This window comes from Pongo abelii, chromosome 16 (genome assembly GCF_028885655.2).
Source record: "Pongo abelii isolate AG06213 chromosome 16, NHGRI_mPonAbe1-v2.0_pri, whole genome shotgun sequence".
Classification (NCBI taxonomy): domain Eukaryota; kingdom Metazoa; phylum Chordata; class Mammalia; order Primates; family Hominidae; genus Pongo; species Pongo abelii.
In genome coordinates, this window is record NC_072001.2 from 65,902,498 (window position 1) to 65,916,261 (window position 13,764).

Here is a 13,764-nt window from a genome sequence, read left to right on the forward strand (position 1 = left end):
GCTTTTTGGCTTGACATACCACCTCTGTCAGAAGACCGCACAGCTGAATACAGAAGTGCATATGGGATCATCTCCAATCTTGACCCAGGCCCTGGCACAGGAAGGTTAGGTTCACTTCTGACAGCTGAGGCCACAACTGCAACCCCCAGAGACTGCCAGGCCCTCCTTCCTGTTTGGAGTGGGAATTGCTGGGGGCCAGAAGTCCCTGTTTGTGGGGGTAGCCAGACTTAGAAAAATGTGAGGCATTTCTAATCTGCAAGAGGAGGTGTCAAAGAATCACCATCGCAACGAAGAGAGTCACTGGTGTGTCTAACAACCAATAAGAAAGTTTTTTTTCACGCTTGAAAGGATGATGTAGGATCTCTAAGCCAGTTGATAATGAAGGTTTTTGTATCTTTGACTTAACAAGAACAACAAAAATGAGATTGGGGTTGACCACACCCAAAGTGAATGTGGGAAGCCTGAGCTGACCAGGAAGGGGTGAGAGGACTCACTTAATGAGCCTCCTGGGTGTCAGCTCGGTGCTGCTGGACACCCAGAGCCCAGCCCTCGGCAGCTGTGGGGAAGGTGGTGTGGCCATTTTGCAGAGCGGCAAACCAAGACTCATACAGAAGTGGTGTCTGCAGGAGTTCAGATCCTCTGCGCATGCAGCTCAATCAGGCTGACCCATCAACTAAGACCTTAACTTAGAAGTGCCCCAGCCCGTGCTGTGTATAGGACTCTGGGGACCTGAGCCTAATTCCTGGAGGCGGTCACAGTCCAGGGAGGGCAAACATTGACCCAAGGCTGTGGGAGTAAAGGGCAGAGCCCTGAAGCTGGGAAGGATTTCCAAGAGGAGGACATTTAGCCCGACTCTTAATGAATAGGAGTTCCCCAGGCAGAGAAGGGATGAGGGTGGCACCTCCAGGCCGCAGGAACCACACTGAGGTAGGCCTGGGTTTCTGAAGAGGCAACTGCTTAAGGAGGTGAACAATTCCCTGAGGCCGACGAGGAAGGCAGCCAGGAGCACACCGTGAGGGGCCTTGTGTCAGGGAGGGCACTTCAGATCCAGTTATCAGATGAATCACTCTGCAGGAGATCAGGAGAGAGATTCTGTCCAGGGAAAATGCATGATGGAAGCAGGAGATGCACTAACAAAGGTCAGCAACTGGAGAATGAATTCGGTTCCAAGGTAAAATATTCAGAGCAGGGTGAGCTGGGCCACAGAGCTGCCCAGTGGGAGATGCTGTAGTGGGAGGGGCTGTTGCCAGAGGTAGGATGGGGGAGCGGTGTTCCATCTCTAAGTTAGCTAACACCTACCCTACACCTACCACATGCCAGACATGCACCGTTATCACCTTTATTTAATCCTCACAACTATACCCTGTACAATGCATGGGTGCTCTTATCTCCGTTTTATAGCCAGCAAGGCTGAGGTACAGAGAGGTTAGGTAACTTGCCCAAGGCCACACAGCTAGCACAACTGGGATCTCCCAACCACTATGTTAAGATCACCCAGCTAGTGAGTGGCAAAGCAAGGATTGAAATTCCAGTTTGTTTCCAAAGCTTTTTTTTTTTTTTTTTTTAAACCGAGAGCATAGGGAGAACCTCAGTCTGAGTCTGGCCAGTGGGATAGATATTAAGCAGGCAGACGCAGGGAGAGGGAGCTGGGGACAGAGGGAACTGTGTGCATATGGCAGAGCCTGGAATGTGCTGGGGGCTCCTGGGCGAGTAGGGACAGAGACCATAGGGGCTGGTGGGGGCTGCAGGAGAGGCCAAGTCTGCCCGTCTGGTGAGGGGAAGAAGACATTCTGAGGCCACTGAGTGAGCCCGTGCTACCGAGCTTATTCTGTAACATGCAGTCACAGAGAGCCTTGCTTTACTTTATTCCCACTGAGTGTCTCCAAAACCCTGCTTTCAGGCCACAGCTCTATCCTGGGTTTAAAACCAGTGTTCACAGGTAGCTTTGTGGTTCCGAGATACTCCACCAGGCATTTTTATCTGAACACGCTCCACCCCAAGCAGAGCATAATCACAGGAGTTTTCCTGCCTGAACTCCCCAAGGGGAGAAGCCCCAGCCCAGACCCTCTATGGCCAGGCTGACCTGGGGGTGGTGGGCGGAAAACCCCACCCGTGTGGGCTGGCACCTAGGAAGGGCAATAACAGCCTGAGCTCTTGTGGCCATATTCCGAGTCTCCTGCCTGTTTGGGCCTCTCTCAGGATAATCTGCAGCTTATTTTCAGAAAGAGAAGTTTAATTCCCTTAAGCTCACAACTGAATGTTGGAGAAATGCTTTCTGGACTCATCAGAAGGCTGACCATGTTCCACATGGGATCCAAGACTTGGGGTAGCCCAGGGTGAGAAGGGGCCCAGAGGGAGACCGTCAGTCCCATGCGCCCAGCACCCTGGTGTTGCAGAGGCGTTTGGAAAAGCAGGAAGGGAGAGGTGCTTAGAGGCTCCAGGGCAGAGACGGGCTGGTGTCCTCTCAGCTCCCTGACTCTATGGGCATGAGAGGAGATGGAAGGAGAAGGCAAGGCACAGTCCTTCCCTCCAAAGATCTCAGACCACCCTGGAGAAGCCAGTCTCCTGCAAGGAGAAATGAGAGCAATGCCAAGTTATCCAGTGTGGTGGGAGGCCGGCAGGACTCCAGCCTCAGGGAGGGTCCTTGGGAGGGTAGGACTGAGGATGAGTGGGCTGCAGTAGATTCTCAAAGGATGAGAAGCAGCCTGGGCTACTGAACAGAGCAGAGAGAACACTTAGGGTGTAGGCATGCAGGCAGGAAGGAGGGATGCCGGGAGAGGACCATGCCAGGCCTAAACCTGGAGGGACAGGTAGGGATGAAGGCTGTCCGGCAGGGCCTGCACTCCTTGGAATCAGGGCTTCTCCATTCCAAAGGAATAAGGGGCCAGGGAAGCAGGGGAAGACATGACAAACGTTTCAGGCTGGCTGCCACTCTGCCTCAGTGCTACATTCTCCATGCCTGCAAGCTCATCATCAGCTCACCTAATGGATCGGAGCATTTTGCTTGGCTACCAGCAAGCCACATAACAGTCCTGTTTCCTGGTTTGCATCCTACAGGCACCTATGTTTGCTGATTCGATGGATCCTGACAGAGCAGTTTGCCAATCACGGAGCTTCCTGGGTTGCGTGGAGGAAAGCCCTCTGCACCCAAGTTTGCGGTCCTTGCTGTTCTGCATCCCGGGTGGTTCTGACCGCAGGGGGCAGTGTGGTTCCATGGGACACCGATGGATCAGGTAGTCCTGTTTTCCCGGAGAGAAAAAGGAGGTGTTTCATGGGTAAATAAGTATCAGAAATCAGGCTATGAAAGGTAAATAGGTTAATAATTTAACAAGTCTCTGTGAGACTTCTTGGAGCCTTTAAGATATTCATATGCACTGGATATCCCAAAAGGAGCCTTATAATATATGGGGTTGCCCCAATTTGGAGGCCCTTGGAGCAGTTTTTAATTTCAGTGTATTTTGAGGGACAGATATTCCAAAGATCACACCTTGGGAAATGCTGCTCCCAAATCCTATTGTAATTACTGCCTCTCCTCCCCTCTTAGCATGTCACATCCCCTGTCTAGTGTTACTAGGTAGTATTTCGCCTGTGCAGCAGCCTCATCTAGGTCGCAGGCAGGGATCTCATGCAGCCTCCCTAGCACCCAAAACCAAGCCTTGGACATGTGAGATATTTAATAAAGATTGATTGCCTGGGAGAAAACTTCAGACCATGCAGTTTGTAACTCGTGTTTATGACCTGCTTGGTGTCAGCTTTTTTGAACTCTGGCTGATTTGAGCTTGAACAGACTAAAAAAGCCTGTTCCCAAACAGCTACCACCCACCACAGCTGTCTTCCTCCTCCTCCCCGCGGCCTTGCCATGCCACAGGGCAACATTATTGCCTAAGACTAAAATAGTTTCTCTGAAAATCACTTTCCTAGGGTTTCATTCCTAAAACAGCTGCAAGGAAACACAACTTGATCCTAAATATCCCGCCACCTCCTGGTAACTCTCCCCATTGTCCAGCAAAATCCAGAAGACAGGCTCCAGCTCAAAAGGAGTTGTTTATTTGTTTTTTGAGACAGAATTTTGCTCTGTTGCCCAGGCTGGAGTGCAATGGCGCGATCCTGGCTCACTGCAACCTCTGCCTCCCAGGTTCAAGCAATTCTCCTGCCTCAGCTTCCAGAGTTGCTGGGATTACAGGCACCTGCCACTACAGCCAGTTAATTTTTGTATTTTAGTAGAGATGGGGTTTTGTCATGTTGCCCAGGCTGGTCTCAAACTCTTGACCTCAAGCGATCCACCCACCTCAGCCTCCCAAAGTGCTGGGATTACTGGTGTGAGCCATCATGCCCAGCCAACGGGAGTTGTTACTGAAATATTGAAAGGACCTCGGACGCTGTGAGCCAATCCCTACACAATGGTGTCCCCGGTCTGAATGCCAGTGGGATGTGAGGACCATCTGAAAAAGAAGGGAAAGGTGGAGGGGAAAGGGTACTTTAAAGAGGTAGAGTTTCCTCCTGCAGCTGCATGCTCCAAAAGGGCACTTGAAATTCAACTCCCTAATCCTTTCTTCCCTTTTCTTGCCTCATGTAGTACAATGAAGTGAAAAGAACCTACAAGGGCTTTGAACGTCAGAGAGACATGGCTCTGAGCAAGTCTTAGCTTTCATGCCTGTTGATAGACATTGTACTTGACTTCCCAGCATCTACTCCCCTCTGCCTATGGAGTCCAGCAATATTTGGGGGGAGTTGGTCTCAAGTCAAGGATAACACCATTCCCCCTGCTAGTGACTGGCTCTGGAATGCACATATAACCTGATTCTGGCCAAGGACATAAGAGAAGATGTCTGCTGGAGATAAGAGGAAACACATTCTTGACAGTTTACTGAGTGGATAATATGTATTTCTCTTTCCCATTCCCAGATTCCAAATTCCTTGCCTTTTTGGCCCACCTCACCACAAAAGCTCCATAGTTTATTCATGTAAGTTTGAATGGATGCTTCTTTGGGGAAACTGCAGGAGTTCGTGGAAGTTTCAGAAAGGAATGAGAATGCCTCAGGAGTTGTTCTGTGATGGAAATTGGCCTGTTGTTCTGTTAATGCTGCTAGAAACTTACAGCGCTTAATAAAAATCTACTCTTTTAGTAAAAAAAAAAAAAAAAAAAAAAAAAAAAACTGTTCCCTTTTCTTTCACAGCTACATGAAAGCAATCTTGAAAATGTGAACAATGAAAACGGTGTTATCCTTGACTTAAGGCCAAGTCCCCAAAATATTGCTGCACTCCACAAGGCAGAGGGGAGTCGATGTTGGGAAATCAAACATAATGTCTACCATATATCCCCAACAGGCTCTCTCTTCCCTATCAGTAGTGAATGAAAAAGCCACTTTCTGACCACAAGCAGCACCAGCCTCATCATGGAGCCTCCCACAAGGATGGTGGAATGAAGGCAATCAAAGAATCTATATCTTTGGTGGCAGTGTCGATCGGTTTGTCTAACCTAATTCTTCCAGACTTCCCAATCCCTAACCAGATACACTTCTGCCATGTTTAAGCCAAGGTACCCTAACTAATGCCAGATAGCAGTCGCATGGGAAAAGGCCAACAAGCATTTGACCACATACTAGGCACGCAGCGAAATTTTGTTCCCTTTTCCTTCACACCTACATGAAAGCAATCTTGAAAACGTGACCCATGAAAACCCCATTGCATCCACTTTCAAGAGTTAACTGAGCACTCATGCCCCTAACATGGTTCCAGACTCACAGTAGGTCTTCAACAAATGTTTAGTTTTTGATGCATCTCTAGAGTGTGATGTTGGTAACACCCGGATTCCAGTATATGACTTACTTGATGGGTATGGAAAAGGATAGCAAACTTATTGCAGACAGCAGCCATCCCAGTCCTGTTTCTAGACTCTGGGATGAGTGGTCGGGGTACAGGTCTCCCCACCCCTAGTCTCCATCCCTGCTCTCTGAGAAGCTAGAGAAGTCTGTGGCCAATCACCTACACAGCAAACCATGTGAGGAATGTCTGGTATTTGGGTATGTGGTATGGTATGGGTTTGTTTTTCCTGTTCATCATCACTTAGGATGGAAATCTTTAACTATTTTGACTGGAGGCATGAGCATGGAGCTCAGGACCCCAGGGATTGGAATGTTGGGGAGGGCGCAGGACAGTCCTGGTCTTTTTTCTGCTCCTGGGACTAAATGGCACCATCCCTGACCTGGTATGTTTTGCTCAGTCTCTGACTTTCCCCTGTGGCCCCACAAAAGTGTTGATTTCGAAGCAGCAGTAGCAGCAGGGGGAAGACATTTCCTCGGGCAGGGAATCAATGAAAGCTACAGAGACGAGTCTGGCAGGAAGGACACTCAGCCCGTGTGGCAGGGCTGGTTGTCCTTTGCGCTCAGTGTCTAGCTCCTAAGTTCCGCACAGGGGACAGAATCTGGGCTGGAATCTGAGACCTGGGTTCTGGTTCTGGCTGGGTGATCTTGGGCAAATTTCTTTATTTCTTGGAAACTTTTCGTTTTTATGTATTAACAGGCCTTTTGCCATGACTCTGAGTCTGGATGGTGAGTATCCTTGATCTTTGGCAGCTACCAATTCTTTGACAATAAATCATACACTAGGTGCTCTACTGGGTATTTTATGAATATCATTATTTTCCTCATCACAGATAACATTTATTAAGTGCTTACAATATACCAGTCGACTACAGTTCCAAGGGCTTTTTAAATACTGAGGTAGGGTCTAACCCCATTTTATTTTATTTTTTATTTTTTATTGTTATTTTTTTGAGATGGAGTCTTGCTCCGTTGCCCAGGCTGGAGTGCAGTGGCGCCATCTCAGCTCACTGCAAGCTCCGCCTCCTGGGTTCACGCCATTCTCCTGCTTCAGCCTCCTGAGTAGCTGGGACCACAAGCACCCGCCACAGCGCCCGGCTAATTTTTTTGTATTTTTAGTAGAGACGGGGTTTCACCATGTTAGCCAGGATGGTCTCGATCTCCTGACCTCTTGATTTGCCCGCCTCGGCCTCCCAAAGTGCTGGGATTACAGGCGTGAGCCACCATGACCAGCAACCCCATTTTATAAATGAGGAAATGGAAGCACAATAAAATCAAATGCAACTAGAAAATTTTGTGCAAATAGGAAATAACAGATCCAAGAAGCAAACCCTGGCAGCCTGGCTCAGAATTTGTATCCTCAACCACTGTCTTCTATTATTATTTGTTATTTAATTTTTATATAACAACATTATATAAATGGAGCATTATATCCACTTTATGGCTGAGGACACTAAAACTGAGAGACATCTTACAAGTCAGCCAAGATGACACAGCTTTTAAAAGGTGGAGCCAAGAGCTAAACCGAGCTGTGCTATCCAAAGGTTTCCACCACCCCGGGCCACCTCTTTACAGATCAATACACCCACAGAGAGAAGACTCCAGACTCCAGCGTGACCACTGCAGCTTGGTGGATTTGATCTTGGAGGTCTCTATTTTTGTAGGCATGATGAGGATGTCAAAGTCTATATTTCAAAAGTTAAAAACTTGGCTCATACAAATATATAGTGAGCATGTGTCAAAGATTTAACTCACTAATGAAAGAACCAGCAGAATGACAAGATTCATTTAAAGATATATAGAATATTCATCATCACTGAGAAAAAAGAATACTGCAATTAAGATTACTAAATTAGTTATGAAATTAATTATCCTATCAGGCAGCAAAACTATAACCTTTGGGGTTGTCATCTATCCTATCGGAGAAAATTACAGCACTTCTATTCAAGAATCCAATGAGTCTCTTATAACTTAATATCTACTTGGAGTAATGTAATATCCTAATCAATAGAAAATAGATCAAAACAAATGAATATATCTCTAGAGAACGGCAGAAGCCTTGAAAGGATCTGTTAGTGAACTCCAAGTAAGTGTGGGGTATTCTTTCTAAACACAGGGCACTGAGCCAGTGCCCAGCCATGGCATTGTAAGCTAGAGCAGCACAATGTTTAGATGAGAAGACCAACAAGGTTCAAAGGGGGTGCCACCATTTTGTGTGCTTGTGCAAATCCCTATGCTCTTTGAGCCACAGTTTGATTTTCTGTAAGGAAGAAGATTCTGTTTTTTACTTGGGAGAACAATTTTGTCTCTTCAACCTCACAGATTTTTGCCAGGATCAGCCAAGAGTGGACATAATAGGACTGGGTCAGTGATTGTTCTGGCTTCTGATATAAGGGAACAACCATTGGCCTCAGCCCCTGGAGGCCCCTTAACCCCTTAATGGAAAACTCATTTTTTTCCCTTTCTTTCTTTTTTTTTGGAGACAGTCTAGCTCTGTTGCCCAGGCTGGAGCGCAGTGGCACAATCACAGCTCACTGCAGCATCAACCTCCCCAGGCTCAGGTGGTCCTCCCACCTCAGCCTCCAGAGTAGCTGGGACCACAGGCACACACCATCACGCCTGGCTAATTTTTTGGTATTTTTTGTAAAGATAGGATTTCACTGTGTTGTCCAGGCTGCTCTCAAACTCCTGAGCTCAAGCTATCTGCCTGCCTCGGCCTCCCAAAGCGTTGAGATTACAGGTGTGTGTCACTGCATCTGGCTTGGAAAACTCTTATGTGGCAGGTGACAAATGTGAAAGCCCTCAGCTTTCTGTGATATTCTAGCAAACACTGGCGCATCCAGAGGAACATGTGCCACTTTCGGGCCAAGCCAGCAAAATGATTACGAAAAGTCTTTGAAGACCTAAGTCACATTAATGACTCAGCACTGCTGTGTTTTTGATAATGAAGCTTTGGATGGACACACTGACCCAGTGTCATCTCACCAGCCATCCCAGGGTGAGCTCAGGAGGGGACATATGTCACAGTCTTAGCAACTGGCAAGTTTTTCCTTTAAAGGGCCAGATGGTAAATATTTTAGGCTTAGCAGGCCACATACAGCCTCTGTCGTTGCATTTTTTTTTTAATGTGCATGTTGTTTTTTTTTAACATTTTAAAAATGTAAAAGCTATTCTTGGCTCCCTGGCTGTGCAAAAATAAGCAGCGGGCTGGATTTGGCTCATGGATTGCAGATTGCAGGCCCAGGTGTTACTGGCTTATTTGCAGGTGGTGGAAAGACCACAGGCTTTGGAGCTGAAACTGACTTTGAATCCTGCTGTCCTCACTTTCCAGCTGTGCGAGCTTGGACAAGCCTCCTTACCCCTGAGCCTCTGTCCTAATCAGCAAAATTCTTGCATGAAATGCTCGCTGCACGTCTACTACCTTGCCAAGCACAAAAGCAATGCTTATGAGGCTGGAATAAAACGAAAAAGATCCGGCATGGGAAAGGAATGTGGCAGAAGGCACACTGGCTATTACTTGAACCCTAAAGTGATTTGGGCTGCCCTGGGCGGGAGACCATGAAAAGGGCCTTCAGTTCCATGATGATAGCCTAGAATCGGATACGCTGCATGACAACATCCCGAGGATTCGAATTCAGCTCATCGGGGCTAGGTCCCGAGCACCTGTATGTTTTAAATACAGATCCTCCAGGAGTCTGACCTGAAGCCTGGGTTTAAGAAGCCGCCTAGGAGTTTCCCACAAGTTTGTGGGTCCAGCGGCAGAGGCTCCAAGTGGTCTGAAAATGGGCATTCATGCAATTGGCACGGCATCTGCCTGGTGTCCTCATTCCCACCTGCGCCCAGCTAAGCCTGGTAACCCTCAAATCAAAGCCTTTTCCCCCAGTTTGCTAAGGGTGAAACATGTGCTCACAGCACCAGCTTAAAAGACCGTTTCATGTCAAAATAATAACAAGTGTTTTTATGACAGCACAGAAATGGTCCCAATAGTCATGGCCCAACCTCCCATTACCAGCATCACAGGGAAGAAAACTGGCATTTCGGAGCGAGACCTGATGTGAACCCGTTGTCTGACGCCTGCATCTGTCCCAGCCTTGTTCACAGATGCAGATGCTGAAGCTCGGAGGCATCACCCAAGGCTCAAGGCCACAGAGTTAATAAATGATTTTGATAAAGAGAGAGAGGCCCAGCGAGTGTCCAGTGAGAATGGTTTCTCCTGTGAATTGCAGTTCCGTACAGCAGGTCCTCACCTAAGGTCATCAATAGGTTCTTGGAGACTTCGACTTTAAGAGAAGCAACAGACAGCAAGTTTTCAAATAATGTCATTTTGTTCAATGTGATTTCATTATAACGTGGATGAGGAAAAAAATTGGTTTCGCCCATCATACGTCATTTTGCTCAAAGTCACAGTTTCCAAGAACCTAATGACATTAAGTAAGGACTTACTGTGGATTTATGGACACTTCGCTTTGTGGCATTTTCTTTATGGGTATAGAACAAATGTTCCATTGTTCTGACCTATACCCATAGGTCATGTAGGTCAGAATAATGGGACATTTATGCCAAGAATTTTCAAGTGGAATTTTTTTTTTAAATCTTTTTGAGCTCAAGGTTCTTTAATTTAAAAAAAAAAATTCCAGCCAGGCACAGTGGTTCATGCCTGTAATCCCAGCACTTCAAGAGGCCAAGGCAGGCGGCTCACAAGGTCAGGAGATCGAGGCCATCCTGCCTAACACGGTGAAACCCCGTCTCTACTAAAAATACAAAAATTAGTCAGGCATGGTGGCATGTGTCTATAGTCCCAGCTACTCGGGAGGCTGAGGCAGGAGAATCGCTTGAACCCGGGAGGTGGAAGTTGCAGTGAGCCGAGATCGCACCACTGCACTCCAGCCTGGGTGACAGTGCAAGACTCTGTCTCAAAAAAAAAAAAAAAAAAAAAGCAAATTTCTCCTACTACTTGGGGCAATTCTGAGCTGGAGATGCCCAGGTGGTCACTAAATCTATGCTTTACCCAATAAATATATTCCAGAAGAGACTGAATAAAATAAAATCAATACATGATTTTAAGGGGATCTCTGGGCATGTTTTGGGTTGTTTGTCTGGGCTTTTTTTTTTTTTTTTTTTTTTAAATAGAAGAATCCTTCTGCAAAGAGAATAATTTGCCTTTATTTGGTTTGCAGATTTGGATTTTCTGAATTATAGTATATTGGGTTTTCTTAATTATGTCTGTGATTTAAACTACTGCGTCTCTAGTGACAGTGTCCTAAATTCCCACAGATGGCATTTACACTGTGTGAACACGGACTCTGCGGTACCTAGAAAGAAAGTAACAAGCATTTCTTCGGCACCTCTGCACCGGTCACTGCTCGAGCGATCACATACACTATTTCGTTGACTCTTCACAAAAATTCTGCCACACGGGTTGCGTTGTCCCATGAGATGCAAGCTGTTACATAAAGAAACTGAGGTGCAAGCTGTTAAATACGGGAAGGGAGAGAAATGACAATTCCACCTTAGCTTTTTCTGACTCTAAGGCAAGTGCTTCTCCCAACTCAGGAAGCATGAGGTTTTCCTCATCATTTAAAAACTAAGATGGAGAAACTTCATCCTTCACCCCTCTATTCCCCAGACCAAACACCTTCGGGAAATCCAAATTGTAGGTTGACATGAAAACATTTGATATTAACCCAGCCACCCTTTTGCACAGAGGGAGAAGCTGGGTTGGACAGACAGAAACTACAGTGAGACTAGCCTCTCCCCAAGCAACTGGAAGCCTGGACCGGCCTCTGCCAGGAAGTGCAGGACGCGAGCCCAGGGTAGGCTGCAGCAGAGAGTGGTCTAGGTGTCCACATCCCTACTGAGCCCTGGCACTGCCCTCTGCTCACTGAGGCTCAGCTTCCTCGTCTGTGGCGGGAACCTGCTACCACTGCCCGCACAGCAAGGTGGCCAGGAGGGGCAGGGTCCACCCTACCCACAGTGGTGCTGGCAGGTGAGGGGCCCCTCATCATTTTGACGTTCCTAATCCACGGACGCCCTCTCAGGTATGAGCACCATCCCTTCACACACCTTGTAAACCCGGAAGGACTTTTTTTCAATGAAAATTTCATTTCCAGGCTCTTAACCTGGACACACCATTCCTGGGCTCCCTGATGCGGTAAGGGCCATGGGGAGGCCAGGGCTATGCAGGGGCGGGGTGGGTGTGAGACAGCACGGGAATGCACGTGGGGGCTCCCTGCTTCCCCAGAGGCCTTGCTGGCTATGAGGCTGCTCCCCGCATTCCCTCACACCCTCCCAGACCCTCTCTCAAGGTGTGGAGGAGGAAAGTGGCCACTCCTGCCACCACCAGCTGCTCTTGGATACCTGAGGAACGGAAGGAGCCAGAAGCCACCTGGCCTGGACTTGGGTCCCGCCTCTGCTCCTGGCAGGCTTTGGGACACAGCAGATAACTAAGCTCTCCAAAATGGGGCGCTGCCACCCCTCACCTCAAATGGCTGCAGGGAGATTAGAAGAAGATAATTAGGAGAAGGGTCTACAGATCAGTGATTTGCCAACATTGAAATGCCAGTCAGAATCACCCACAGGGTGTAACACACAGGTGCTGAGTCCCCTCGTCTCTGATTCAGTGAGTTTGGGGCACGGCCCAAAGAGTTTGCATCTCCATTACATTCCCTGGTGATGCCCGTGCTGCTGCCTCACGGGCCACACTTGGAGGGTCACTGCCACAGATGACAGTTCATGTCCTGTTCCCTCTCACTGTCACTGCCCACAGGGCTGGAAGCAGGGCCAGCTCCCCACCAGCTCTTGGCCAGCCTTGAGGATAAGAGGTGTCCCTAATCACAGTCTTCCCACAGCAGACATGGGGCTGCGATGAGGACCCGTGCCCTCCTCCCCTAACCACATCCTCACCCTGGCAGAGGTGCAAAATGGGTGTTAACCCTGGCAAAATGTAACCTGCTGAATGAATGCCCCAAGGAGTTTCAGAAAAATATCAATCTGGCACCTCAACCACAGAGACTGTGACTCAGCAAGTGCCGGGGGAGGGGTCCAGCCACCACTCTTGTTCGTAAGCACCCAGGTAATTCCGAGGCAGGCAGGCCCTGGAGAAACCCTGCTCTCTCTTTCCAGGTCTGGCCCTTGAGGCAATGGAAGAACAAAGGCCTGTAGCCTCTCAGATTGGCCTTGGCTGATGCACAGACCAGCTTCTAAGCCTCCTTAGATTCTTATGGAGTAAGGTGGGGATATAAATTAGTAAATAAACAGCTAAGTTGAATTGATGCTTAGCTTTTAAATCTTGAAAAAGAAACCCTCATTAGAATTCTTTTGGTCAATATTTCACTTCCAGGTTTTATTTTCAGATCCTATACTTTTTATATAATCACAGCAAATAGACAATATTCAGCCTTCGCAGTGACCACATTGCAGGCATTGCCCAGTCATTTTGTGTAATTCTTTGATGTCTCAATCCCCCCTTTTCTCTGCTCCTAGAGCAGTGCTTGTCAGAGGTGTTAAGTGAATAAACACTTCATACCTATTTCAAGTGGTTTCCAAAACTCATATTTTATCTTATTGGGCAATTTTCTATGTTCCAAGGACTGTCTTAGGCACAAGTCAATGTTCACAAGTCAATTCTTCCAGTAGATACATATGACAGTGGTCTTAGAGATGGAGGTACATGGAAACTTTCTAGATATTAAATCAGATGAGCTCATGAAACATCAACACAGTTCCTGGCTCATAGTCAGTGCTCCAGGACCCTGTGGGCCAGGCATGGGCCAGGTGCAGAAAATCCAAGGATGAACAGACAGGGAGTTTGCCCTCAGGAAGCACACAGTCTGCAGGAAGATGAGTCAGGTGCAAATAAACAAAGAGCAAGGCATGAGGCTTACAGAGAGTAAGTGCCATGGGTGAGGCTGAAGGCATAGATCTAGATCTTTGAACTGTCTTT

General features: G+C 47.6%; 1 long non-coding RNA gene across 6 annotated transcripts in view; it reads right to left on the reverse strand.

The window, feature by feature from the left end:
• LOC112129045 (uncharacterized) overlaps positions 1-13,764 on the reverse strand; it is a 56,478-nt gene that overhangs the window by 17,194 nt on the left and 25,520 nt on the right. For all 6 annotated transcript variants that reach the window (XR_008513631.2, XR_010137473.1, XR_008513633.2 and 3 more), the window contains one exon: positions 2,983-3,239. This is a non-coding gene — a long non-coding RNA (uncharacterized LOC112129045). Of the gene's footprint in view, positions 1-2,982; positions 3,240-13,764 lie in introns of those variants that run through there.